Below are 26,256 nucleotides of genomic sequence, written 5' to 3'. Positions count from 1 at the left end.
TGTGTGTGTGTGTGTGTGTGTATTGGTGTGATATAATTTTTTTGTGCTGTGTGTGTGTGTGTGTGTGTGTGTGTGTGTGTGTGTGTGTGTATTTTAGTGTGATATATATATATATATATATATATATATATATATATATATATATATATATATTGTGGGCTGTGTGTGTATGTGTGTGTGTGTGTGTGTGTGTGTGTGTGTGTGTGTGTGTGTGTGTGTGTGTGTGTGTGTGTGTGTGTGTGTGTGTGTGTGTGTGTGTGTGTCCAGATGGTGTGGTGAAGAGTTTTTCATTTTATGTTATCACTTCTTTTATTAAGTGTAGTAGGGAGCCTGTGCTGATATGTGTCTGTTCATGTATCACATATTTGTTTTCTGCTATGGCTTTCTGGATGTGGAAGTTTTCCTGCGTTTGTATAAGATGTTTGTCATGGTTGCTTATTCTCATTATTTTCATTTCTTGTTCCATGTTTGTAGGATGATGGTTATGGTGTTTTAAATGCTCTGCAAATGTGGAATGGTTTGTTTCATACTTCCAACATGTGACATGTTCTTTGTATCTTGTTTCAAAATTCCTGCATGTCATGCCTATGTGTACAACATCACAACTTTAACATTCAAGTTTATATATTCCTGATTGTTGGAATTTGTCCCTCTTGGTAGCTGGCTGGCTTAGGTGTGATTGGAGGGTTTGCCCAGGCTTATATGCTATTTCGAAGTCCTGTCTCTTTAGGATGTTTGCAACTCTGTGTGTTAGTTTATGTGTGTAGGACATGGTGTACCATCTGGTTCTTTTCTGTGTGGTGTTGTCATTGTGTGTGTTTGTTGAGTGTGTTTGTAAGTTTTCAGCTTGTGAGTTCTTTAGTATTCTGGAAATGTTGTGTTTGTTTTGTATTTGTGTTTTTATTTTTTGATTGAGCCTGTGTACCAAATGTGTGTCATACCCACTGTTCCTAGCTGTTTGTATGATTGTACTCATTTCTTGTTCATAGTTTCTCTTGCTGAGTGGGATCCTTCTTAATCTATGTAACATGTGTCTTAGTGCTGCAAGTTTCTGGCTGTGGGGGTGGTCGGATGTGGAATGTATTATTGTATCTGTGGCTGTTGGTTTTCTAAAGATGTTAAATGTATGTATGCCATTTTATTTTTTTATTGTAATGTCAAGAAAATTTTTTTGATTTTCTTTTTCGAGTGTGAATTTTATGTTCTGATGAGCTTTGTTTATATCTGAATGGAGTTCATCTATTTTTTCACTTGGCTCATCTACCAGACAAATAATGTCATCCACGTATCTGTACCAATATATGATTTTGAAACTTTCATTAGTGGCTCTCTTTTCAAATATCTGATTTTCTAGGTGACTGATAAAAATGTTTGCTAGTGTTCCTGATATCGGGGATCCCATGGGCAGTCCATGACTTTGTAGATTATATTCATTCTCAAACTGAAAGTAATTTTGTTCAGTTGTCAGTCTGAGCATATCTGTTATTTCTTTTATTGCGTCTGTGGTGAGGTTGCTGTGGGATGAGAGATTTTGTTCTATGATTTCTATTTTTTCTGTGATAGGGATGGAGTTATACATATTTTCTACATTGAATGAAATCAGTGATGCTGTGTGTGGTATCTGTATGTTTTCTATTAGGTTTCCTGTGTTTATCATTGTTCTGTTGTTTTCTACTTTATAGTGTTTTGTAACTAACTTTTGGAGGTGTTTGGTTATGTGGTATTTTGGGGCTTTCTTGGAGTTGATAACAGCTCTCACTGGCATTCCGTCTTTATGTACTTTTGGTTGACTGCGGAGTGTTGGTGCTTGTGGGTTTTTCTGTGTTATGTAGTATTTCTGTTTGTCTGTGAGTGTGTGTTCAATGTTTTTCAGTGTTCGTTTCACATTGGCCTGGAATCGTGTAGTTGGATCTGACTTCAGTTTTTGTATGGCATTGGTGTTTATGTATTCCTTGGTTTTTGTATTGTATTGCTCTTTATCCATGAGTACTGTTACATTTCCCTTGTCTGCTCTTGTTATTAATATGTTATTGTTTGTTAACTTTTGTTTTAACCTTTTCATAGTGGCTGCTTCTGTTTGGTTGTTCTTATTGTGTGTCTGCTGTGTTTGTTTTATTATGCCTTTTATTTCTTCTTTTACTAGTTCTCTTGTCAGTCCTATGTTTATTTCACAATTATTTTGTTGTTCTTCGCGTGTAAGGATGTATTGATTGTTCACTTTGCTATTGGTGCAGTGTTTCAAACCTTTTTCAAAGAGCATTTTTTTTTTATTTTCGTGTTGTTCTGTCTCTGTTGGGTTAACTAAACGTGAATGGAATGTGTGTTGGTGTTCATGTGGTTTCACATTTATAATGTAAATGTATTTTTGCGTCTTTTTTACTGTTAGTTTCATTATCTTCTGTTTATGTGTGTTTTGTAAATGTTTCATCGCTGTGTATGTGTTGTGTTCAGTTTTTTCTACTAGTGCCATGAAAACTGTGGCGTTTCCTATGTTTTTTGTCAATTCTAGTTGAGTCTCATAGAGCATCATGTTTCGGTGCTGTTTTTTAGAATAGAGTATCTTAATTTCCTGTAGTAACCAATATCGTTCTGCAAATGATTTCGACTTTTGTGCCACTGTAGAACTGTTTTTAACCTTTACATTGATGTAACTTGGAATTAAATCGTTCTTTTTGCATGTTTTTTGAATTTTATGTGCTGTATCGTATTATGGAGTCTCAGATGTATTTTCTGGAACCTGTTGTACACGTTGACTGGAGTTCACTGTTGTCATATTTATTTTGATGTTTCAACATGCACTTGAGAACAGCTACAAAGCTAAACTTTTGATTGTATACAAAAAATTAACAATTAACAGTCAAATAGCGGAAACGTCTTTCAAAAAATTCTCTGCGACAGTGGTCCCTTATCAAGGAAAGTTCATTATCAGTTCGCTTAGAGTACTGTGGTGATCTGTGAGGCAAAAGGGCAGAATATAGTATAATAATTAAGGAACTACCAACGATAAGTTTTATTAATAGCCAATGAAAACTTCAAAATAAATTTTCTTCTTCAATTTTGTATGTTAAACTGCTTTAAAGTGCAAGAACATTTCAAAATATCGATATTCATTTTCTAGAGAAACCATATATAGGGTGTCCAAAAATAATGTATACACTCTTTGAAACTGAACATCTCTGTAATGAAAAGGGTTAGAAATACAATTGTAGCGGTGTTAGGTGCCTCATGGTCCGAGTTAAGGTGGTAAATGTTCAAACTGGTGTCCATCCATCGCAATACACCGTCGACAACGACTTACGTCTGAGCGACATGCCAACTTTATTGTTTCCAACGGAATAGCATCACAGGCTTGCTCTATTTGGTTTCTAAGGTCGTCCAGTGTGTGCTGTCTCGCAGTGTAAACTGTATTCTTGAGAGTACCCCACAGAAAGAAATCTAGAGGAGTTAAATCTGGAGAATGAGCGGGATACTCCACATCGCCTGTTCATCCCATCTAACTGGCAGGGAATGAACGATTGAGAAATACCCTCACATCTAGGTGAAAGTGAGGTAGCGCCCCATCCTCTTGAAAGTAATAATCTTCATTTCCAAACACAACTCTAAGACCAGCAGTTACCATTTCCAACATTTCCAACTACGAGTCACCCATAATGTGTGGTCAAAGAAGTATGGCCCGATTAACCCTCAAAGAATTCGATCTTCGAAACGTTGCTATTCTTCACATCTGTTAATGAACCACTCACAAAGTTCGTTTCGCCTATCAGGATCATCCTCGTTAAGAGTATGGAGAAAACTTGGAATGTAAGGCTTTAAGATCTGAGACCGCAAAATTCTATGAACACTGCTTCTGCAGACCCCAGTCTCACGAGAGCATTGCTCACAGATTTCTTCAGGGAACGTGTGTATGCCTGGATTACTATATCAACACTCTCATTGTCTGTTGAACTTCTCTTTCGTCCGCTATGTCCCTTCTTCATATCGTGCACCGTTCCTTCGACTTCAAACTTATGTCTGATTCTTGTCAGTGGTGGTGTCCCAAATCAACTTTCCAATGTCGCCATACCACACTCACATTCTCTGTTTTCCAGTAACACTTTATCACCCATTTCTGTTATTCAAACGGTAAAGCCATGTTTGCTGACAATCCTGAAACAAAAGGAAGCATTGTTATGTTTATCAACGACTTCTAAATTATTACCCAGAAAAATTGTATTTCTCTCTCCTTTAATTAAAGATATATTCTATTTCAAATAGTGTATACATTATTCTTGGGCACACTGTACATATAAACACAACTAACACTATTTGTAGTTGATTACATAGAGAATGTTTAACTTATTCATTCGTTTTTTTATGTGGGAATTTCCATCACCAGATTGTACGCACGGTGCACATTGTTGTTTATTCTGTTTGTTACAATTTTTAGAAAAACTTTTCCTCTTTTACAGAACTGACCCACCCTTTTGCGAATAAAATTATAGATTCCCTGAAATAGTATTTGTCGAAGTTAGTTACGTGTATACAGGGGAGCCCTATAAAGTGGTGACCCCACAAACAAGCGGAAATTTTCACGTGAAAATACAGAGTCGATCGATATAGTTGAGTTCGTGGATGATGGGAAAGTATATTCAAGAACAATTTGTAGGCATTCAAGATGAGCTGTAAAGAGAAATTAGTTGCGATCAGCAATAGAAGAGGAAAATAGTCCACCGATCAGGAAGTATGAACACTGCAGTTCCTACCGGAAAAACCGGAATTTTGGTTTGCGACGCTTCAACTGGCATTCGAGCAAATTGAAATAACTGCTGAACATAGGAGGTTTGCAGTGGCCATAAACGCATTAGACACTAAAGCTGCTACTATAGCAATGGACATAATACTTAGGCCACGACAGAACAGCAATATACAATTTTAAAGAAGTTATTGATCGACAGAATGTTTAACCATTTGAACAACACATACAGTATGAACAGATAGGAGACAGGACCTCCTCTGAGTGTTGACGACACCTTCAGGGCATCGTCAGAGAAGAGGACTTACCAGACATGCCACTGTGGCACATTTGGCTGGCATAGATGTCCGGTGCAGTTAAGCCAGCTGTAGTTATCTGTGCAAAAGACAATGTCCAGATAATGAAAACGATAGCAGACGAAGTTTATACGACAATGGACAACATGCATACAGCATGTATGATGCTGACTGTGGAAGGCTGTGCACAACAGGAGACTACAGCTATATGGAAGAGCCAACATTGAGATTTGGCCATGGAGCTACATGAACCTATGGGCCACATTGACACATTACAATGACAAGTGTCTAAATTGTTATAGTACAGGAAGAGCTCATCTCGTCAAAAGGAAGATAACAACGTGACTAACAGTGGCAGTCAGCAGGAGAAAATATGTTGGTAGCACTGGCAGTTTGGCAACAAGGCAAAGAGGTGCACAGGGCGAAAATGGCAGCCCAAGTACACGTCAGTCAACGGAGTCACATAACGCAGCGCACCACGTTAGAACCACACCCAATCAACCACTATCACAGTGATGAAGAAGCTTATTCCCAGATCGCTTTATAGTGCCAAAGGACAAATTTGAGGGTTTGTTAAAAGCAGTGGTGCTATGCAGTCTCGATAACCTATGGACATTTGCGTTACACTTCGTATAAAAGAAAGATGGTACTTGGAGACTCAGTGGTGACTATCGGAAATTAAATGCCTGCACAGTTCCAGACCATTACCCAGTGCCCAAACGTAGGGATTTCAGTAACGTCCTCATAGCATTGGCAGTCTCTAGCGAAATTGACTGTAAGAAGGCATACCATCAGATACCAGTTGCAGAGGTGGATATACCAAAGACGGCAGTTAAAATACCTTTTGGGTTGTTCAATTATGTTCGATCGCCCTTTGGCCTTAAAAATGTGGCGCAGACGTGGCGCAGACGTGGCGCAGGTTTGTGGATGAGGTACTACGGGGTTTTAAGTGTTGTTTCGCGTTTCTATATGATATATTTGTGTACTCAGAGATAAAAGAGTTGCATGAAGAACGAATCTCAGGTCCGTTTTCAAAAGAATTAAGCAATATGGAATAACTATCAACGAGGAGAAATGCACTTTCTGGCAGCAGGTGACATTTTTGGGTCACACAGAGTTGGCAGATGGAATATGCCCCTGTAGTCTAAAGTAGCCATTATCCAAGAAATATCTCGACCAATCGATTACCGAGAACTTAGAAGATTTTCAGGGGCAGTAAATTTCTACTGTCGACACCTGCCATGGGCAGTTGAGGTTCAAGTGCCATTGTAAGCGGCACTGGCAGGAATGAGCATAACTGGCAAGCGGCCCCTGAAGTGGACCCTAGATATGCAAAAGGCATTTCACCAAGTGAAAGCAGATCTGAAAAAAAGCAGTTCTATTGGCTCACCTGGTACTGCCTGCACCGTTGTCTATAGTGGTCGACACAAGTCAACAGGCAATAGGAGCAATCCTCCATCAATTTGCAGAAAACCACTGGGTTTATTATGATGCAAACTCACAACATGCAGTTCAGAGGGAGTGTGTATGACAGAGAACTTCTGGTAATGTAGGAAGCTGTAAACTATATTCGTTCCTACATTCAGACCAGAGCATTCACCATTTATATGGACCACAACCTGCAACATTCGCATTCAGCAAATCTAATGACGATTGCTCTCCACTACAAGCTCAACAACTAGAGTTCATTGGCCAGTTCATGACAGATTTTCATCATATTGAGGGAGTGGGAAGCATCATGGCTGATTTCTGGTCAAGGTTCAATACCATCTCGCAGACGGCCGATTATGAACATTTGGCAGCTACATAAGGCCACAAAACACTTACCACAAGAGTACTGGCAGGACATCACTACTGTACTGAAACTTCAGGAAATGAGGCCGACGGGGACGAAGGTTAGAATTTGATGCGACATGTCGCGAAACTAACTTCGACCTTTTGTTCCTGAAAAGTTGAGGAAGGTGACTTCAATAGCATCTATGGACTGACACACCCCAAGTAAGATTGTCATTGGTGTGCAGAAACGTGCGTAGCACTCAAAAAATGTACGGTCAGACGACTTGGGCACAAACCAGTTAAGTTCCCACCATCTACAGAAAGGTTTGCACACATTCACCCATACATTGTAGGATTGCTACCGTCCTAAGAAGAGTACCACTATTTGTTTACTGCTGTAGACCAGATCACGTGATGGGCAGAAGCAGTGCCATTGGCTGATATATTGCTGGAGACAGTGGCATGAGTGGTTTTGGTGATTTGGTTTGGTCATTTCAGTTGCCTCTTACATTTGACCACAGATCAGGGCTGACAATTAGAATTGACCTTATTTTTAAGGCTGGCAAAGTTATGTGGATTTCAGCACCACCACACAACAGCCTACCACACTGAAGGTAATGGTGTGGTCGAGCGTTGGCACAGGACCTGGAAGGCTGCCTTGATGTATCATGCCAAGAGCTGTACTTCAGATTCATCAGTGATGTTTTAGGAATCACAGACCACTCGCAAACCAGATTTAGGAGCTTCCACAACAGAATAGGTTTATGGAGAAGTCCTACACCTGTCAGCAGAAGTTTTTGCTACACCATCAGAAGCAATGGCCCATGTTCTGCAGCAAGTACGAGAACACATTTTCAGGTTCTCAGCATGGAGAGGGCACCCAGTCTGTACACAAACACTCTGGGAATGGTTCTCATGTGTGGTTATGGACAGATGCAATACAACCGCCCCTGCAACCGCCTTCCCCTGGACTGTACAACGTGTTAACCAGACACAGCCACTTGAAGACGATAGAATTTCATGGAAAGCAGCAAACTGTCTCCATAGACTGAGTGAAACCCACCCACATGCTGTTGCCCAAAGGAGAGGCAGCATAGCAACAACAGATAGACATGGTCCGTGTACTGCTGGAATGGCAGGAGGAAGAGATGACAGGGTTAGAGAGCCTTGGGGGAGGAGCCACAGATCTTTTGAGATGTTCTTAAGCTGGCAGATGCATAGCTTACAAGTATACCCACGTTCCTGGAGCTCCAGTGTACCACAGGGATTGGGGGGGGGGGGGGACTGTGTGGGGGGACTGTGTGGGAATTGCTATCACTGGATTGAGTGTACAGCGCACGTTGTTGTTTATTCCATGAAAGAAAAAAGAAAACAGAGACTGTAGTTTGTTCTTTGTTATATTTGTGTTTTTTTGTTTTTCGAAAAATTTCACTCCTTGTATGGATTAATTCAGCCTTTTGCTAATAAAGCCAATGGCCATGCCACAATGGTGACACCAGTTCCCGTCAGATCACACAAGTTAAGCACTGTCGGGCTGGGCAAGGACTTGGATGGGTGACCATCTGGTCTGCCAAGCACTTTTGGCAAGTGGGGTAAACTCAGGCTGTGTGAAGCAAACTGAGGAGCTACTTGATTGAGAAGTAGCGGCTTCAATCTCATAAACTAACATATGGCTAGGAGAGCAGTGTGCTGACCACATGCCCCTCCATATCCACATCCAGTGACAACCGTCGGGTGAGGTTGACACGGCGCGCGGTCGGTACCGTTTGGCCTTCATGGCCTGTTGGGGCGAAGTTTAGGTTAGTTTAGTTTTGCAAATAAAGTTATAGCTTTACTGAAATAGTATTTGTCGAAATTAATTACATGGAAATTGAGGAGGACTATCCCTAAGTGCAAATACGTTAGAAAAATTGTGTTTTTTCTCCTTCGATAGTGAAAACTCAAGTTTTCACTTAATAACAATTATTTAATAACAACTGCTCTATCCATTTATTTTCTTATTTATACACTTTGTAGGTGTCTGGTCTGTTCATTTATTTTAAAACCTAAATCTTTTTTGGCTGTCTAAAATCTGGCGCTTCTTGTGGTAAATCAATCAATGTAAGAAAATCCAAGACGTCGTAGAATATTTGCAGTGTTTACAAAAACCAAGCAACATATGAAGTAAAAACTAAGAAGACCCAAAACTACAAAATCCAATACCATTATTATTACCATCAGTGTAGGTCATGAATTAGGTTCATTTCTGATGTTAGAAAACGACGGCTCCGTTGCCTCCGCCAGCGTCAAGGTCAAAACTTTCTTTCTGAGAGACTTCGTTTATGATGTTCCGTCTTGTTCCACTCTGTTAATGGCCTGTGTGAATACTGCAATTTTAAATGAGTTTTGAACTGTTTTAATGTTCCGATCCGTCTTGATTCGTTCCTTCAAGTGTGAATTGACTGTAAGACGACACAAATTCCACCATAATAATATGAGTGAACATGGCAAGTTTTGGTTACCTTTCGACATTAGCAAACGTGGCCATCGTCCCCTCACCAAACTCATCGTCAAAACTTTCCTCCTGAAAATGAATCACTGACGTAGCGTTCCTTATTAGTTGACGATATTTTTAAAATTGTCGTCTGAAATGCACTATGAAATTTTCCGTACCCCGACGTTCAGCGTAAATCGATCTTTAAATCGACCAAAGTGTCCGTCGAGGAAGAGACTCCAAGATTTTGATCCTTATGACAAGTCAGTGATCTTTATTGCCAAAGCCTCACAAGACCTATCTGTGCGAAGTTTACAGGGAAAAGGCCATAATCGTAGCCAAGTTTTGAATGTTTGGTTGTTGTTTGCCGCGAGTTGATCATACCTAGGGATAAGATTTAAACTTGGTAAAGTACGATTAATATTGACTGGTATTTTGTATTTCGTTTAATATGGAGTGGGTAAATCCTTCTGCGCTTATAAAGAAAGATGTGACTAGGAGAATGGGAGCGGGTTGACCATCTTGATATTAATTTTCTAAGATTATTCCGATAAGGAGATCATCGAAAACTGTGGGATGCGTTATGTATAGCAACGTTCCATTTTCATCCGTATAGAAGCTGCTACTGTGTGGAGTGAAGGTAGGACGAAAATCCGCTTTTGTTACGACGTAGTCCTAGTGGAAAAGTCATATAGTGTCTGTACAGCTTAAATAATTGTATATTTAATTACGAAGTGTGTCGTATACATAAAATTAATGCTATTATTGATTTGGGGAAAAGGGATTTGTTTTGATAGTTCAGCAAGGAAATGTTCACATACGTTTATGCCCGCACCATTTCATTTTTTACCGAAGATTTTCGTTAAAAAATTGTTTGAAAACTATTTAAAATGAAAGGTGATCGTTTTGTTTCATGTCCTTTTAGGAATCTAAAGATTGTTAAAAACTCATGACCGTCTTTGATGGTGTAGTATTAGCACCCCGGTGTTACAGGCATACCATTGTGTTATGAAACTGTGTGTCTTATGTCAAGCACACACAATTTTCACATTAAAATTAGATCTCTTCAATACAGTTTCGAGGACATATGCTGGTTTGTTGCGGGTCAGATCAACAAGTGCGGCAACGTGACCCTCTTCCAATGATTTGAAATTAAGTATGCTTTTAGTATTAATAAGAATTAACATAAAACAATTTTTTTATCATTTTCTGATAAAAGGTTAGTTATCAGTTGGTGCACAATACGTGAAAAGGATCGAATATTTTGCTCGTGGAACAATATTGATTTGTTAACAACTTGTTATAATTACACTAGAACAATGAAATTGAGTTCATTGGAAAGCTCGTTTAAATATCTTTTGTATGATAGAAAACAGTATTAGTTAGCAGGTACATAAATTTTTGTAACAACCTTGAATTTACTGAACTTTGAAAAACTGTGGCTTTAAAATTCTCAAAAAATATGTGTGAAAGATACCCATTTCCTTTAGGCTACATTTTTTATAAGTTTGAACTTGGGTTGAAAATGGGATCACCATCAGAAGTTTTCATATGTTTATCACGATTGTGTTACATGTCATTCAGATCTAGGAATTTTTTTCCGTGACAGTTGTATAGAATCGTGGTTTAATTTATTATTTGACGTCAAAACTGTACATCTCATACAAATAGCCGTGTTCTGAAGTGTGTAGCACTAGCAAAAGTTAAGACCTCAAAATTAATAAACCTACTTACATAGCCAAAATATCAGTTTTAATACAGTGAAAATCTCATTTTGAACTATGGGTGCTACATGGTTGATTGGTGTGACCTATCTGTTTGGTATTTTGTCATTGGATAATAGCCTATTTGTTTGTTCAGCTGTAGTCAATTGTTGAAAGTGGCATGTACATTATCTTTTGGTGTGATAGATCGTATAAAATGAAATTTGATTAATTCTGAAATGTTTTGAAATTATCTAAAAGATACTTTTGTACAATTCTCACAAATGTAGAAGTTTATATGTGTACAGTAAGTTACTATTTGCAAACTGTTAGCATAATCTTAAAGTTTATTCCTTGAGGTGGAAAAATGAAGTGATGTTGTACTACAAAATGCAGGCTGATGATGCACTGAACTTCAAAGACTAGTAATAGAAATTAGTGTGTGATGTAAAATGCCTACAATTTCAGCTTTGTGCTGTAATCCTTTTAATTAAGAGCATCACAGTAACCTCAGAAAATCTTGTCCTGTTTCCTGATGGACGATTGAAAGAAAGCATTTCCTAACATTAAGTCGGGAAGTATGACACAAGTGTTGGGGGGAAAAAATCACAAGTAGAAGTATGTGGTATTCCTAGCCTAGGAAATGATCATCTAGTTTGTTCTGAGCTTAAACTAAACAGTGAAAAGCTGTTAAGCTGTATTGATTAACAAGACATTGCTGCCAGTGCATTCGAAGACTTCTTTGCAGTCTGTTGGTGAATTGTCCTGTTAGTGTCATTAGGCTTCTTGTGGAAAGTGTGTGTTTATTTTTGTTTCCGCCATATTTGTGACGTCATGGGTCAAAGCAGACGGGTGGGGTCGGACGCTTCTGTATTTCCGTCTTCTGTTCACATGGAGCGCTAGCATTGCTGCAGCGTTCTGTCTGTAGTGTTTTTATAACCCTTGCCGGTAAATGCAATATGTGTGTGCCCACAACTACAAAATTAATAGAGATGTATGAAGCTGATGAGGTGCTTTACAACGTGAGGCACCCTGAATACAAAAATAGTTAAGAAGATTGGAGACCTAACATAACATAACCCTCTCCTGTAGCAAGGAATCGGAGTGTTACAATGCGCCTGTCTTCTAAGATGTAGCAGTTCTTAAGTGAATATTGTGCTTCATGATATGAGGATACATTTCACTGAGCACATACAGAAATGTATGCCCATCCATTCTTAAGTAATTGATGTACGACTCGATGTCTTCCGCTGTAAGCTCACGTAACAAGTTTTGTTGAATGCTTTTATCGTGTCATCGTATAACACACGGCTTCACACAGATTAGATTAGTTTTTCGTTACATAGACCCATGCTGAGAAGATCCTTGTGGATGTGGAACATGTCAATTTTTTTAAGCTCGAATAACAATACTAATAGTCTGAATAAATACAATACATCATTTGTTTCTATTAAAAATTTTGCCAATGGAGTAGAAGGAGTTGGCCAGTAGTAAGTCTTTCAGGCTCCTTTTAAACATAATCTTTATATGTAACTAAATTTTTTATGTTTGCTGGCAAATTATTGAAGACGAGTGTTCCTGAGTAGTGGACCCCTTTTTGAACTAAAGTGCTTTTAAGTCCTTGTGCAGATCATTTTTGTTCCTGGTACTGTATGTATGAACTGAGTTGTTTGTTGGAAAAAGAGATATATTATTTAGGACAAATTTCATTAAGGAGTAAATATACTGAGAGGCAGTAGTTAGTATATCCAGTTCTTTGAAGAGGTTTCTGCAGGACATCTGTGAATTTGCTCCACAAATAATACGTATTACACGCTTTTGGACTCTGAAAACTTTTGTTTGACTTGAAGATTTACCCCAAAATATTATCCCATATGACATTATGGAATGAAAGTAGGCAAAGTATGCAATCTTTTTCATTTTTATGTTGCCTATGTCTGCTAACACTCGAATTGCAAATACAGATTTGTTAAGGCGTTTCTGCAGTTCTGTGGTGTGCTCCTCCCAACTGAATTTATTATCAAGTTGTAATCCCAGAAATTTCAGACTGTCAACCTCGTATGTATGGTTCCTTTTTTCCCCCACTTCTTTTCCGCATGTGCACACAATGCAGTTGCGGTACGTGCAACTGCTACGGTTAATAACAAGTTGTTGTCAGCCATCTTGAACTTCGACGAAAAATTTGATGACAGTGTAATACCCCTTCTAGCGCTACATCAAAGATCTTTGTCAAATATATTTGACGGAATATTTGATCACATCTTTGATCAAATCTTTGACAAAGAAATTTGATAGTGTAATACCGGCCTTAAGAAAAAACAATGGAAACAAAGCAGCCCAAGAAAAAACTAATAAAAGTAACTTCAGCAATCCAAAGAATGGTATTGTTGCTGCCTTCTGATGAAGTTGAATGGTTATTTAGAATCGAAGATGATAGTTCACTTGAAAGAAAAATGTAGTAATCTCTCTTAAGTAAAAAGATGGAAATTCTAATCATTTTACCTATAAGCTAAAGTGTTAAAGAGCTTCAAGAGAATTAATTTCAGTAACTACATGGCTAGAATACAAAGATTTGGTTGAGGCCAAAGGTATTCTGTCCTCCCCCACTTGAAAACGTTGCAAGACACTTGATCAGATGACTGCCGATTTTGTAAAAAAAAAACTGCCAGGTAAGAAAGACTCGAGAGCTTACGAAGAGAAGTTTTAAAATTCAAAAATGATTGGTTTTAAGTAATTAAAAAAAGTTGTACACACCTCAAGGACAGCTATCCAGGGCTTCACATTGGGCTTTCAAAATTTGCTGTACTATGTCCCAAAAGTTGTATATTAGCTGGAAGTAGTGGTACATGTGGTGTTTGTTTGCACTACTACTTACCAAAATTTCAAACTTATGCTGCCTGGGTATAACAATCCTCAGCAGACAGTGAATGATACTCGAATAAAAACCTTCGAAGATGGTGATGCAAGAGTTGTTAACCTATCATTACATTCTTGCAACTTCGTTGAATGTCAGTTCCGTACAGGACAACACTAGAAAATTATTTACAGGAACTGTTTGGTGCTTATGATATTGGCGAGATAACTTAATGCAGTGAATCTCTGGTGATCGTACATGCCTAGAAACCAACACTAAATCTTCCATCGACTTTGCTGGTTCCTTATTTGTGAAATTAAAACCACTAACGTGACATCCCTATGTTGCCAGTCAACAGTCAAACTTCCAAAAAAGATTGAAAAATGAGCTTAAAGTTGAGTTCTTTCTTATTTGTGATTTTGTTGATTTATACCATTGTCATACTGGATGAAGGCCAAGGTACCATCGGACCAACTCAAAAGCATAAATTCATGCCTTTCATGTGTATTACAAGGCAACAACCTTGAACACCCAAGTCATACCATACCTGAATGCCTCACACAGCACTGTTACTGTGCATCTTTTCTGGTCCTACTTAGTTACTTATCTCAGTAACAAGAATTAATAAGAAACTGATTTTAAGTCTGTCTCTGATATTCAGCTGCACTGAGCTGTTTTTAAAGGTATGCAACTTGTAATTTTTAATTAAATATTAAGGAGTATATGAGGCGAGTCTCTCACGTTTTGGTCTTTGTGATGGTCCCTTGTAAGGTTTGACCTCCATTTCTCAAAATTTTCCCGAAGAGTGAGCCAGTTGGTGAAGGGTGCTTACATGGTGCATCGTGCCTCGAGATCTTTAGCCCACTTTCTCGTCATCGCACTACAGTCCAGGTCATTCTCCATCTCTGGGCGAGGATGCCTTCCTGGGTGTATTTTCCACCACGCACTATGCAATGTTGCTTTTTTGCGCCAATGATGGCCATGGACTTCTTCGCAACTCATATCCAGCACGGTAGCCAGTCCATTGTGGTGGGGTCGCCATGTACTCTGCTGGTTGTAGCCCCCCTGACAACACAGGGACTGCTCTGCTGATGCCTGTACTGTTAACTCCCCTTGTATGCCAAGGAAAGTTTTCAAAGTCTTAGTACAAAGCGAGAAAATAGCCTAAACCATTCACCTCCCTGGCCGGAAGGAACGCCAGGCTAAGGATGGCAGCGAACCTTATTCACCCCGATACCTCATATGTATGAGAACTGATGGGGACTCCTTTGTTTCAATGAAGCCACAGTTTTTTGTAGAGCAAGTTTGGGGAGGTGGAGAACTGGTCCAAAATGCGATCTGGGTCAGTCTTGATAAAAACAGCATCCTCTGCCCAGTCACGGGCTTTACTCGCTTGTAACAAGTTCGGGGATGTTTGTTACCATCGTGCCACATAAGAGCTTAAATATGATCCAGGGTATTATCTTCCACAGGGACCTTCTATTGCAGTCTTACAAACTGCGTGCCAATTTGGAGCGGCGATGTGTTCATTTCGTGCGGTGCGTCCATTGTGGTTGAGGGGATAATAAAGTTGCCACCTGTGACTTCATCTTGGCCTTCGAGGGTGACACCTTACCTGAGGTCAAGGTGATGGTCTACTGCTGAGAGTCAAGTCATATATACCTGCCCCGATGCGGTGCTTTGGGTGCTGAAGGTTTGGCCATATGTCTTCCCACTGTACTTCCAGTGTCACATGTCGAGGTTGTGGATGTGCATAACATCTCAATAATCCATGTGCCTCGCCTCCCATCTGTGTCAGCTGATGAGAGCATCATTCACCTTGCTCACCAGACTGCAGGATTTTACACAAAAGAGAGGAAAATCATGGAATAAAAGACCATGGACTGACTAACCTACACTGAGAGAATACGAGCATCCTATGGCTCTGAGCCAGAAGGCTACACCTGCCCCCTTGGTGGTGGGGGGGCACTTCCTCCACCCCCCCCCCCCCCCCCTCTCCCGTTTCCCCTGTTGCTCCCGCACCATCTACCTCTGGAGCACTGAGCACTGACCCCCCCCCGGCCATCAGGGACACTAGTCCCCACTTCTCAGCTGGAGAAGCGTACGTTGTCTTCGGCTCCTCTTACCGGGAAGGGGTCCCTTGGGTCACTCCCTTCCCAGGTTTCTGCTAATGGGAAAGATGGGCTGAAGTGCCCAAAAGGAGCTGGTCGCAGGGCTTCACAATCATCCACAGTCCTGGAGACTGAATCAGTGAATTGCCCCCAGCCAGAGAAAACCAAGGGGCAGTGAGAAAGTCCAAAAAGAAGACCCCTAAGACCAAGGGAATTGTGGTGGCACCCACACCACCGCTACCTACAAGCTCTGCATCTGGGTATAAGGTGGAGATTCTGGTGTCTGCTGAGGACCTAAATCTCGCTGGACCCTCAGACACAATGGATATAGACTGCTCAGGCAATAAGTAGGTGGCAGCAGGTGACCCTGAGGCGTAAACTGCCTCATTAAATGTTCCATGCCTTCCCAGTCTCATGACGTCATCCTCCATTAACACTGCGGCAGTTTTTTCCACCACCTGGCTGAGCTACGGCAACTGTTAAGCTTTACACCTGCTTTCTGCATTGCCCTCCAGGAAACCTGGTTCCCAGCAATGTGGACCCCTGTCCTCCATGGCTATAAGGGATATTACAGGAACCGTAGTGACTATAATTGTCAGGTGGAGTTTGTGTTTATGTCCTAAACTCAGTCTATAGTGAAACTGTGCCCCCTTCAAAACCCTCTTGAAGCTGTAGCTGTCAGAATGACGATGCAGGGAATATCTGTCTGCGATGTATATCTTCCTCCAGGTCAAAAGAAGGAAGCAGGAGTGTTGGAGAGGTTAGTCTCGACCATTGGGTGCCATACGTTACCTTCCCAAGTCTGGACGAAGATCAGATTTGGGTACCAGACTCCAACAGGTGTCCCTGGCATTAACATCAATGGCGTGTTATGCACTTTAGCAAATGCGATTGCTGAGCACCATGCTTGACCCTCTGCATCAAAGAACTGCCCCGCCAGCCTTTTGCGGCATCAAACGGCGGATGGAAAGGAAAGTCCTCCCATTCGTTACATGCCACCGTGAACCCAATAATGCCCCATTTACAGAGTGGGAGCTCCTCAGTGCCATTGCACATTGCCCCAACACAGCTCCTGGGCCAGATCGAAACCACTGTCAGATGATTAAACATCTCTCATCTGACTACAAGCTACATATCCTTGTCATCTTCAACTGGATGTGGTGTGAATGCGTCTTTCCATTGCAGTGGAGGGTGAGCACCAGTGTTCAGGTGCTTAAAACTGGTAAAAACCCGCTTGATGTGGACAGCTATCGGCCCATCAACCTCACCAACATTCTTCGTAAGCTGCTGGAACATATGGTGTGTTGGCGGTTGGGTTGGGTTGGGTCTTGGAGTCAGTCAGCTGTCTGGCTCCATGTCAGGGCGGCTTCCACCAGGGTCGCTCTACAACTGATAATGTTGTGTCCCTAGAGTCTGCCATCCGAACAGCCTTTTCCAGATGCCAACACCTGGTTGCCGTCTTTTTTTATTTACGAGAAGCGTATGACACGACCGGGCGATGACGTATCCTCGCCACAATATTCGAGTGGGGTCTCACAGAGGCCCGCTCCCGATATTTATCCACAATTCCCTGTCGCTTCGTACTTTCCATGTCCAAGTTAATGCCTCCCGTAGTTCCTCCCATATACAGGCAAATGAGGTCCTGCGGGGTTCCGTATTGAGTGTATCTCTCTTTTTTAGTGGCCATTAATGGTCTAGCAGCAGCTGTAGGGCCGTCAGTCTGACCTTCTCTCTATCCAGATGACTTGTGCATTTTGTACTGCTCCCAGTACTGGTGTTGCTGAGTGGCACCTACAGGGAGCCATCAACAAGGCGCAGTCATGGGCTCTAGCCCACAGTTTCCAGTTTCCAGCTGCAAAGTCGTGTGTTTGCACTTATGTCAGCATCATACCATTCATCTGGAACCAGAACTTTACCTTAATGATGATCCACTCACTGTAGTGGAGACATATCTATTCCTAGGACTTGTTTTCAATGCCTGATTGACTTGGCTTCCACACCTTCGTTAACTTAAGTGGAAATGCTGGCAGCACCTCGATGCCCTCCGCTGCCTGAGCAACACCAACTGGTGTGCAGATTGCTCTAAGCTGCTGCAGCTCTAGAGCCCTTGTTCAATCCTGCCTTGACTATGGAAGTGTGGTTTATGGTTCGACGGCGATCTGTGTTGCGTTTACACAGTGCACCACTGTGGCATTCGCCTAGTGACAGGAGCTTTTAGGACGAGTGTGGTGGCCAGCGTCCTGGTGGAGGCCGAAGTCCCTCCAGTGCAGGTTAGGCGTGCACAATGGCTCTCCAGTTATGTTGCACACATTTGTAGTTCTCCTGCGCATACGAATTACTGCCTCTTTTTCCTGCCCACAGCGGTTCATCTCCCTTATCAGTGATCAGGTCAGGACTTAACAATTGCAGTTCGTGTGCGATTCCTTCTCTCTGAACTGGAGTCCTTGTCTATACCACCTATACTTGCTGTCACTTCCTCTTGATTCTCGACATGTGCTGGGGCGATGAAGTGGTTTATACCGATGGCTCGTTGGCTGATGGTCACATAGGCTTTGCGTATGTTCATGGAGGACGTATAGAACAGCACTCCTTAAGAGATGGCTGCAGTGTTTTCACTGTGGGCAGCCATAGATAATGCTCTTGAGAACATCTGCTCCTGCCAAGGTGAGTCACTTCTCCTGTGTACTGACTCCTTGAACAGCCTACAAGCTATCGACCAATGCTACCCTCATCCTTTGGTAGCGACCATCCAGGAGTCCATCTATGCCCTGGAACAACCCGGTCATTCAGTGGCATTTGTCTGGACCCCAGGTCATGTCTGAATCGCAGGCAACGAACTTGCCAACAGGCTGGCCAAACAGACTACACGGAAACCGATTATGGAGACCAGCTTCTCTGAAACCGACCTGTGTTCAGTATTACGCCGCAAGGTTTCGTGGCTTTGGGAGACGGAATGGCATAACAGTATGCACAATAAGCTGTGTGCCATTAAGGGAACTGCGAATGTATGGAAGACCTCCATGCATGCCTCGAAGGGACGGTGTGGTTCTGTCGGCTCCACATTGGTGATACGTGGCTGACGCAGGGTTACCTCCTCTGTCGCGAGGACTCGCCTTGGTGTTGCTGTGGCCCATGAATGACGGTTGTCCATCTCTTGCTGGACTGCCCACTCTTAGCTGCTCCCCGGTGGACTGTTAAGTTTCCCAGCACTCTACCTTTGGTGTTGGGCGACTATGTCTCAACAGCAGCTTCAGTTTTACGTTTCATTCGTGAGGGTGAGTTTTATCACACGTTTTGGTACATGTCCTTTGTCCCTGTGTCCTCCACCCTAGTGCTTTCAGGGTGGAGGTTTTAATGTGTTGCAGAGTGGCTGGCTTTTCCTTTTTATCCTCATGGTCAGCCAGCCATGGTAACCTGCGTTCTTGTTTTAACCGCTTCTACCTCTTTCTTGCGTCTTGTGGTTTTATTGTCCCCTTTTGTCCATTTAAGTGTTTATTGCTCTTCAGCTGTTGTTCTGGTTTTTCCTCTCATTCTGTTTTGTTTTTTAAGTCTCATTGTCTTATTCTCCTCGTTGTGGCGTTGTTTCCTTCGCAACAAGGGACCGATGACCTCGTACGATGATTATAATTAAAGTTAAACTTTCAAACCACTGTAGAAATACACTAGTCAGAATACCATCAAATTGCAATGGAATATTATCAGAGAAGGGGAAAAACATATGGCAGAAGAAGAGTAAATAGTTGCAAAATGTAGCAATAGATGGCGCTGTAAGCATCATAATTTTATAATTTTATAGTGGTTGACTACAAATGACAAATGAATCACACAACAATGCCTAAGGCGTACTTTTGCCGTTGGGTTTACAGGTGTGATACTGTTAGCTAAGTAAGCCCATTGACCATGGCAAGGCCATGTCACACCTGATGGGAAAAATAGGTTTCTAATTGTCCTGAGGCCAAAAACTGCATAAAAAGCATCAGTCAAAATCAAATCGGCTTATTAATTTTCAAGTGACTTGTGCAAAACTTGTTCAGTGTGCTGTCCGCCATTTTCTGCAACATGTTGAAATAGAGAAACAGCATGTTTCACAACTTGATACAAGTGTTTCTGGGGTCATGTTCAGAATGTTTTATGCAATACATGCCTTCAGTGCAGCTAAGTTTGCAGTCGGAACACTGAACACATCTTTCAGATTGTCCCACAGTCAGAAGTCACATGAATGAAGATCAGTTGATTGGGACGGCCAGGCTGTAGGGAAATGGCGGCTGATAATTCTAGCATTTCCGAAGTGGTGATTCAGCAGCTGCTTGACTGGGTTTGCAGTGTGTGGAGGTGCGCCATCTTGCATAAAAAATGATCACATTTACGCTGTTGGAGAGCTGGAATGACGTGGTTGCACAGAAGACAAGCATAGTGGTTAACAATGATGTTACAGGCAACAGGACCAGAAACACCTGTCTTCTGGAAAAATATGGCTCTATGATAAATGATACTGTAAACCCGCACCACACAGTGACATTTGCAGGATGAAGGGGTACTGGTTGATTTGTGTGTGGATTTTCCGTTGCCCATATTAGACAATTCTGTGCATTGACATACCCTGTCAGATGAAAGTGGGCTTCATCTGTCCACTAAATCTTCCACAGCCAATCATTGACCACTTCCATGCGAGCAAGAAATTGTAAGGCAAAGGTCTCTTGCTGCCAGGTCATATGGGTAATTTTGAGTGGGTAGCAAAGAAGGATGTTTTGTAGGATTTTATGCACAGTGCTCATGGGTATGTCCAGTGTTCGGGCAATTCTCCGTGCACTACACGTTTGCACACCACCACTTGTCTCCTCCTGCATTGCTGTGTCCACTGCTTCCACTGATGTCGAATCAATTCATTTCCTCCCTCTACCAGGTTGCACACCAGAAGAACCCGTCCTTTTGAATTTCCGCATTATTTTCTCCAGACCTACGGCAGTCATTGGATCAATGCCTTTTGTCAAACCCTGCAGCATCCGGAACTTCTGCAGAGCAACATGTCCATATTAATCATTCTTGTAATACAGCTTTACACACAAGCAGAGCGCGATCCTGCATTGAGACAGTCTTGGTGAAAGTCGTAGACTCGAAAGGAGGAAAAACCATGTACCCAGTGTGTTTATACCAACTTCAGTGGGTCATGCGTATGACAGGTGTTTTCATTTATGTAGTCTGACACATACGGCGCCATGTATTGATCAGTTTTCACACTATTCTTTTCTTCTGCCGTATGTTTTCCCCGTTCTCCAATAATACTGCATTGCAATTTGACTTCATTCTGACCAGTGGTGTTATTTCTGCAGCGTTTTGAAAGTTTAACTTTGATTGTAATCCCCCTGTATATTCAATAATGTCTTATGGAAGGAAGTGAGTGTGTGTGTGTGTGTGTGTGTGTGTGTGTGTGTGTGTGTGTGTGTGTGTGTGTGTGTGTGTGAGTGTGTGAAACTAATTGGAAAAAAATATTACTATTTATGAATACTACATGCATGCCTAATTTCAAATTAATCCAGAAGAGTCAGGGTAGAACAGTTCAGTGCCTGTTAGACGGTCAGCGAGAGCAACACCGCTGGTTCCTGCTACTAATAAGGCGATTACACCGTTCGCTTGTTACATATTATATTTCTACAAGCTTCAAACAGGAACGACTGCAGTAATGCATAGGAACTGTTAGTGTTGGGTACAGATGCAAGCTGAGTTGGGGACCCTTTGCTCACAGCTACAGGCTGCTTTGGCTTCTGTCACACAGTTTGAGGCTGCTGCCAAGGGGCGTCACTGTGTTGGATCAAGCACGGGGATGCGAGGGACATCGAGCATGTCCCACGTGTCCTCCGATGGGTCCACTGCTGTGGCTGCCCCGGGTACTGCCTGCACTGAGGTTGACCCCTCACCCGTGGTCGAGTGGGAGATCATTCCAAAGCCTGGCAGGCAGCTAAAATCTTTCAGAGAGGCCGATCATAGGGCCTCCCTGCTTTGTTTGACGAACAGGTTTCGGGCGTTATCTGTGGCTGACAATGTCTCTGAGCTGGATGCAGTCGTTCACCCTGTCCAGAGGAAGCTTCTCAGCCTGCAAGGTCTGGACATTCACAGAGGGTGGGTTTGCTGGTAGTTTGGAGCTCCAACATTAGGCACGTAATAGGGCCCCTTAGGAACATGGCTGCCAAGGAGGGGAAGGAAGCCAGTGTGCATTCCGGGGGGGAGTCATTCCGGATGTGGAAAGGGTGCTTCCGGATGTCATGAAGAGTACAGGGTGCAGCCAACTGCAGTTGGTGGCTCATGTTGGTACCAGTGACGTGTGTCGCTTTGGATTGGAGCAGATTCTGTCTGGTTTCAGGCGTCTAGTGGAAATGGTAGACTGCCAGTCTTGCTTCCGAGATTAAGGCGGAGCTCACCATCTGCAGCATTGTTGATAGAACCAACAGTGGTCCTTTGGTGCACAGCTGAGTGGAGAGTCTGAATCAGAGGCTCAGGTGGTTCTGTGACCGTGTAGGCTGCACATTCCTTGACTTGCGCCATTGGGTGGTGGGGTTCCGGGTTCTGCTTAAGAGGTCAGGAGTCCACTAAACACAGGAGGTGGCTACATGATTAGTGGAAGGGACTGGGCGGTTTTTTTAGGTTAGAGGGTCTCAGGGAACGACAGAAGGGAAGTCCGTCTAAAAGAGGGCAGGTAAAACACATTAAGGTAGTTGTTGAAACGATTGGTATTGTAGTTGTAAATTGTCGTAGCTGTTTTGGGAAAGAACCAGAGTTCCAAACCCTAATAGAAAGTGCCGAAGCTCAATTAGTTGTAGGTACAGAGAGCTGGCTAAAGCCAGAAATAAGTTAAGCCGAAATTTGATCAAATGATCAGTGTTCAGAAAGGATAGATTTAAATGCAGTTGGTGGTGGAGTATTTATTGCTGTCAGATGTAGTTTGCCTTGTAGCGAAATTGAAGTAGGTAGTTCGTGTGAAATAGTATGGGTAGAGATTATACCTGACAGTCAGACTAAACTATTAATTGGATCATTTTACCAACCCCCGACTCAGAAGATGAGATGTAGTTGCTGAACAGTTCAAAGAAAACTTGAGTCTCATTTCAAATAAGTACCCCGCTCATACAATTATAGTTGGTGGTGACTTCAATCTACCCTCAATATGCTGGAAAAATTATACGTTTAAAGCCAGCGGCAGGCATAAAAGTCATCCGAAATGGTACTGAATGCTCTCTCAGAAAATTATTTTGAACAATTAGTTCATGAGCCCACTCGAAGCATAAATAATTGCGAAAGCATACTTGACGTTTTAGCAATAAATAATCCTGGATAAATAGTGAGTATTGTGATGAATACAGGGATTAGCTACCACAAGCAGTTGCTGCTAGGCTGAATACCGTAACACGTACAACAATCAAAATGAAACGCAAAGTATATCTATTTAAAACAGCTGATAAAAATGCTCGTAACACATTTTTAAGAGACAATCTTCATTCCTTCCGATCTGATCATGTAAGTGTAGAAAAGTTGTAGAATGTTTTCATAGAGATAGTATCGACTGCAATTGAGAGATATATACCACTTAAATTAATAAGTGTAGGTACTGATCCCCTATGGTACACAAAATGGGTCAAATCGCTGTTGCAGAAGCAGTGAAAAAACCATGCCAAATTTAAAAGAACACAAAATCTCCAAGATTGACAAAGTTTTACAGATGTTCGAAATATGGCGTGTACTTCAATGTGAGATGCTGTTAATAATTTCCACATCGAAATTCTGTCTTGAAATGTGGCAGAAAACCCAAAGAGATTCTGGTCATACATAAAGCACACCAGTGGCAAGACGCAGTCAATACCTTCACTGCGCGATAACAACAATGAACTCACTGATGACAGTGCCACCAAAGCGGAGTTATTAAACACTGTTTTCCAAAACTCCTTCACCAAAGACGACGAAGTAAATATTACTGAATTCCAATCAAGAACAACTGCCAAGATGAAAAACATAGTAGATATCCTCGGAGTAACGAAGCAACTTAAATCACTTAATAAAGGCAAGGCCTCCAGTCCAGATTGTATACCAGTCAGGTTCCTCTCAGAGTATGCTGATAAAATAGCTCCATATTTAGCAATTACATACAGCCACTCGCTCACAGAAAGATAACATACCTAAAGACTGGAAAATTGCTCTAAGTCTCACCAATACCCAAAAAGGAAAGTAGGAGTAATCCGCTGAATTACAGGCCTATATCACTAACATTGATTTGCAGTAGGGTTTTGGAACATATGTACAGTATTCGAACATTATGAAGTACCTCGAAGAAAAAGATTTATTGACACATAGCACGGTTTCAGAAAATATCGTTCTTGTGAAACACAACTAGCTCTTTATACTCATGATGTGATAAGTGCTATCGACATTGGATGCCAAATTGATTCCATATTTTTAGATTTACAAAAGGCTTTAGACACCGTTCCTCACAAGTGTCTTCTAACCAAACTGCGTGCCTACGGAGTATTGCCTCAGTTGTGCGACTGGATTCGTGATTTCCTGTCTGAAAGGTCACAGTTCGTAGTAATAGATGGAAAGTCATGGAGTAAAACAGAAGTAATATCCGGTGTTCCCCAAGGAAGTGTTATAGGCCCTCTGTTGTTCCTGGTCTATATTAACAACATTGTTTGCAGATGATGCTGTCATTTACAGTCATGTAAAGTCATCAGATGATCAAAACGACTTGCAAAATGATTTATATAAGATATCTCTATGGTGTGAAAAGTGGCAATTGACCCTGAATAAGGAAAAGGGTGAAGTTATTCACATATCTGTATGGTGTGAAAAGTGGCAGTTGACCCTGAATAAGGAAAGTGTGAAGGTATTCACATGAATACTAAAAGAAATCGGCTAAATTTCGATTACGCTATAAGGCACACAAATCTGATGGTTGTAAAGTCAACTAAATACTTATGGATTAAAATTACAAATAACTTAACTTAGAACGATCACATAGATAATATAGTGGGTAGAGCAAACCAAAGACTGTGATTCATTGGCAGAACTCTTGGAAGGTGCAACAGGTGTACTAAAGAGACGGCTTACACCACACCTGTCTGCCCTATTCTGGAGTATTGCTGTGCAGTGTAGGATCCGCATCATGTGGGACTGATGGATGACATCAAAAAAGTTCAAAGGAGGACAGCTCGTTTTGTATTATCGGGAAATAGGGGAGATAGTGTCACAGACATGATACGCGAGTTGGAGTGGCAATCATTAAAACAAAGGCGTTTTTCTTTGTGACGGGATCTTCTCATGAAATTTCAGTCACCAGTTTTCTCCTCAGATTGTGGAAACATTTTGTTGGCACCTACCTACACAGAGAGAAATGATCATCACGATAAAATAAGAGAAATCAGGGCTCGCACAGAAAAATTGTAAGTGCTCGTTTTCCCCCGTGCCGTTAGAGAGTGGGACGGTAGAGAGACAGTTTGAAGGTGGTTCATTGAACTTTATTGTGAATAACAAGAGTAATCACGTAGATGTAGATGTTTAAAACCATATTTTTGTTTCTTATTTGGTGTGGAATGACCCTATTTTGTGTATTATTGGTGAAGATAAATTAATGTTTTGGTTACAAAGACACGTTTCAAATTCTAAACACATTTCCACAGTAGTTGCTCTTAACTCATATTAATTTATTGCTGTTTATGGAATTGCTATTTCATAAAATTTACAGTCTCATTTTGAGTCATTACATTGATTCATACTTCTACATCTACATTTATACTCCGCAAGCCACCCAACGGTGTGTGGCGGAGGGCACTTTACGTGCCACTGTCATTACCTCCGTTTCCTGTTCCAGTCGCATATGGTTCACGGGAAGAACGACTGTCTGAAAGCCTCCGTGGGCGCTCTAATCTCTCTAATTTTACATTCGTGATCTCCTCGGGAGGTATAAGTAGGGGGAAGCAATATATTCGATACCTCATCCAGAGACGCACCCTCTCGAAACCTGGCGAGCAAGCTACACCGCGATGCAGAGCGCCTCTCTTGCAGAGTCTGCCACTTGAGGTTGCTAAACATCTCTGTAACGCTATCACGGTTACCAAATAACCCTGTGACGAAACGCGCCGCTCTTCTTTGGATCTTCTCTATCTCCTCCGTCAGACCGACCTGGTACGGATCCCACACTGATGAGCAATACTCAAGTATAGGTCGAACGAGTGTTTTGTAAGCCACCTCCTTTGTTGATGGACTACATTTTCTAAGCACTCTCCCAATGAATCTCAACCTGGTACCCGCCTTACCAACAATTAATTT

General features: G+C 41.7%; 1 protein-coding gene across 2 annotated transcripts in view; it reads left to right on the top strand.

Annotated features, from left to right (window-relative positions):
* Window positions 1–9,555: 9,555 nt before the first annotated feature.
* The window catches only part of LOC124797994 (baculoviral IAP repeat-containing protein 6-like), a 142,853-nt gene continuing 126,152 nt past the window's right edge, over window positions 9,556–26,256 (top strand). Inside the window, exon 1 of one of the 2 annotated variants that reach the window (XM_047261179.1) lies at window positions 9,556–9,917. The gene's annotated coding sequence lies outside the window, so the exon portion shown is untranslated. The remainder of the gene's footprint in view (window positions 9,918–26,256) is intronic. The other variant, XM_047261180.1, reaches the window with a different exon arrangement.

Source organism: Schistocerca piceifrons, chromosome 5 (genome assembly GCF_021461385.2).
Source record: "Schistocerca piceifrons isolate TAMUIC-IGC-003096 chromosome 5, iqSchPice1.1, whole genome shotgun sequence".
Lineage (NCBI taxonomy): Eukaryota > Metazoa > Arthropoda > Insecta > Orthoptera > Acrididae > Schistocerca > Schistocerca piceifrons.
Note: the sequence above shows the minus strand (reverse complement) of the source record. Positions and strands in the feature narration are given on the sequence as shown.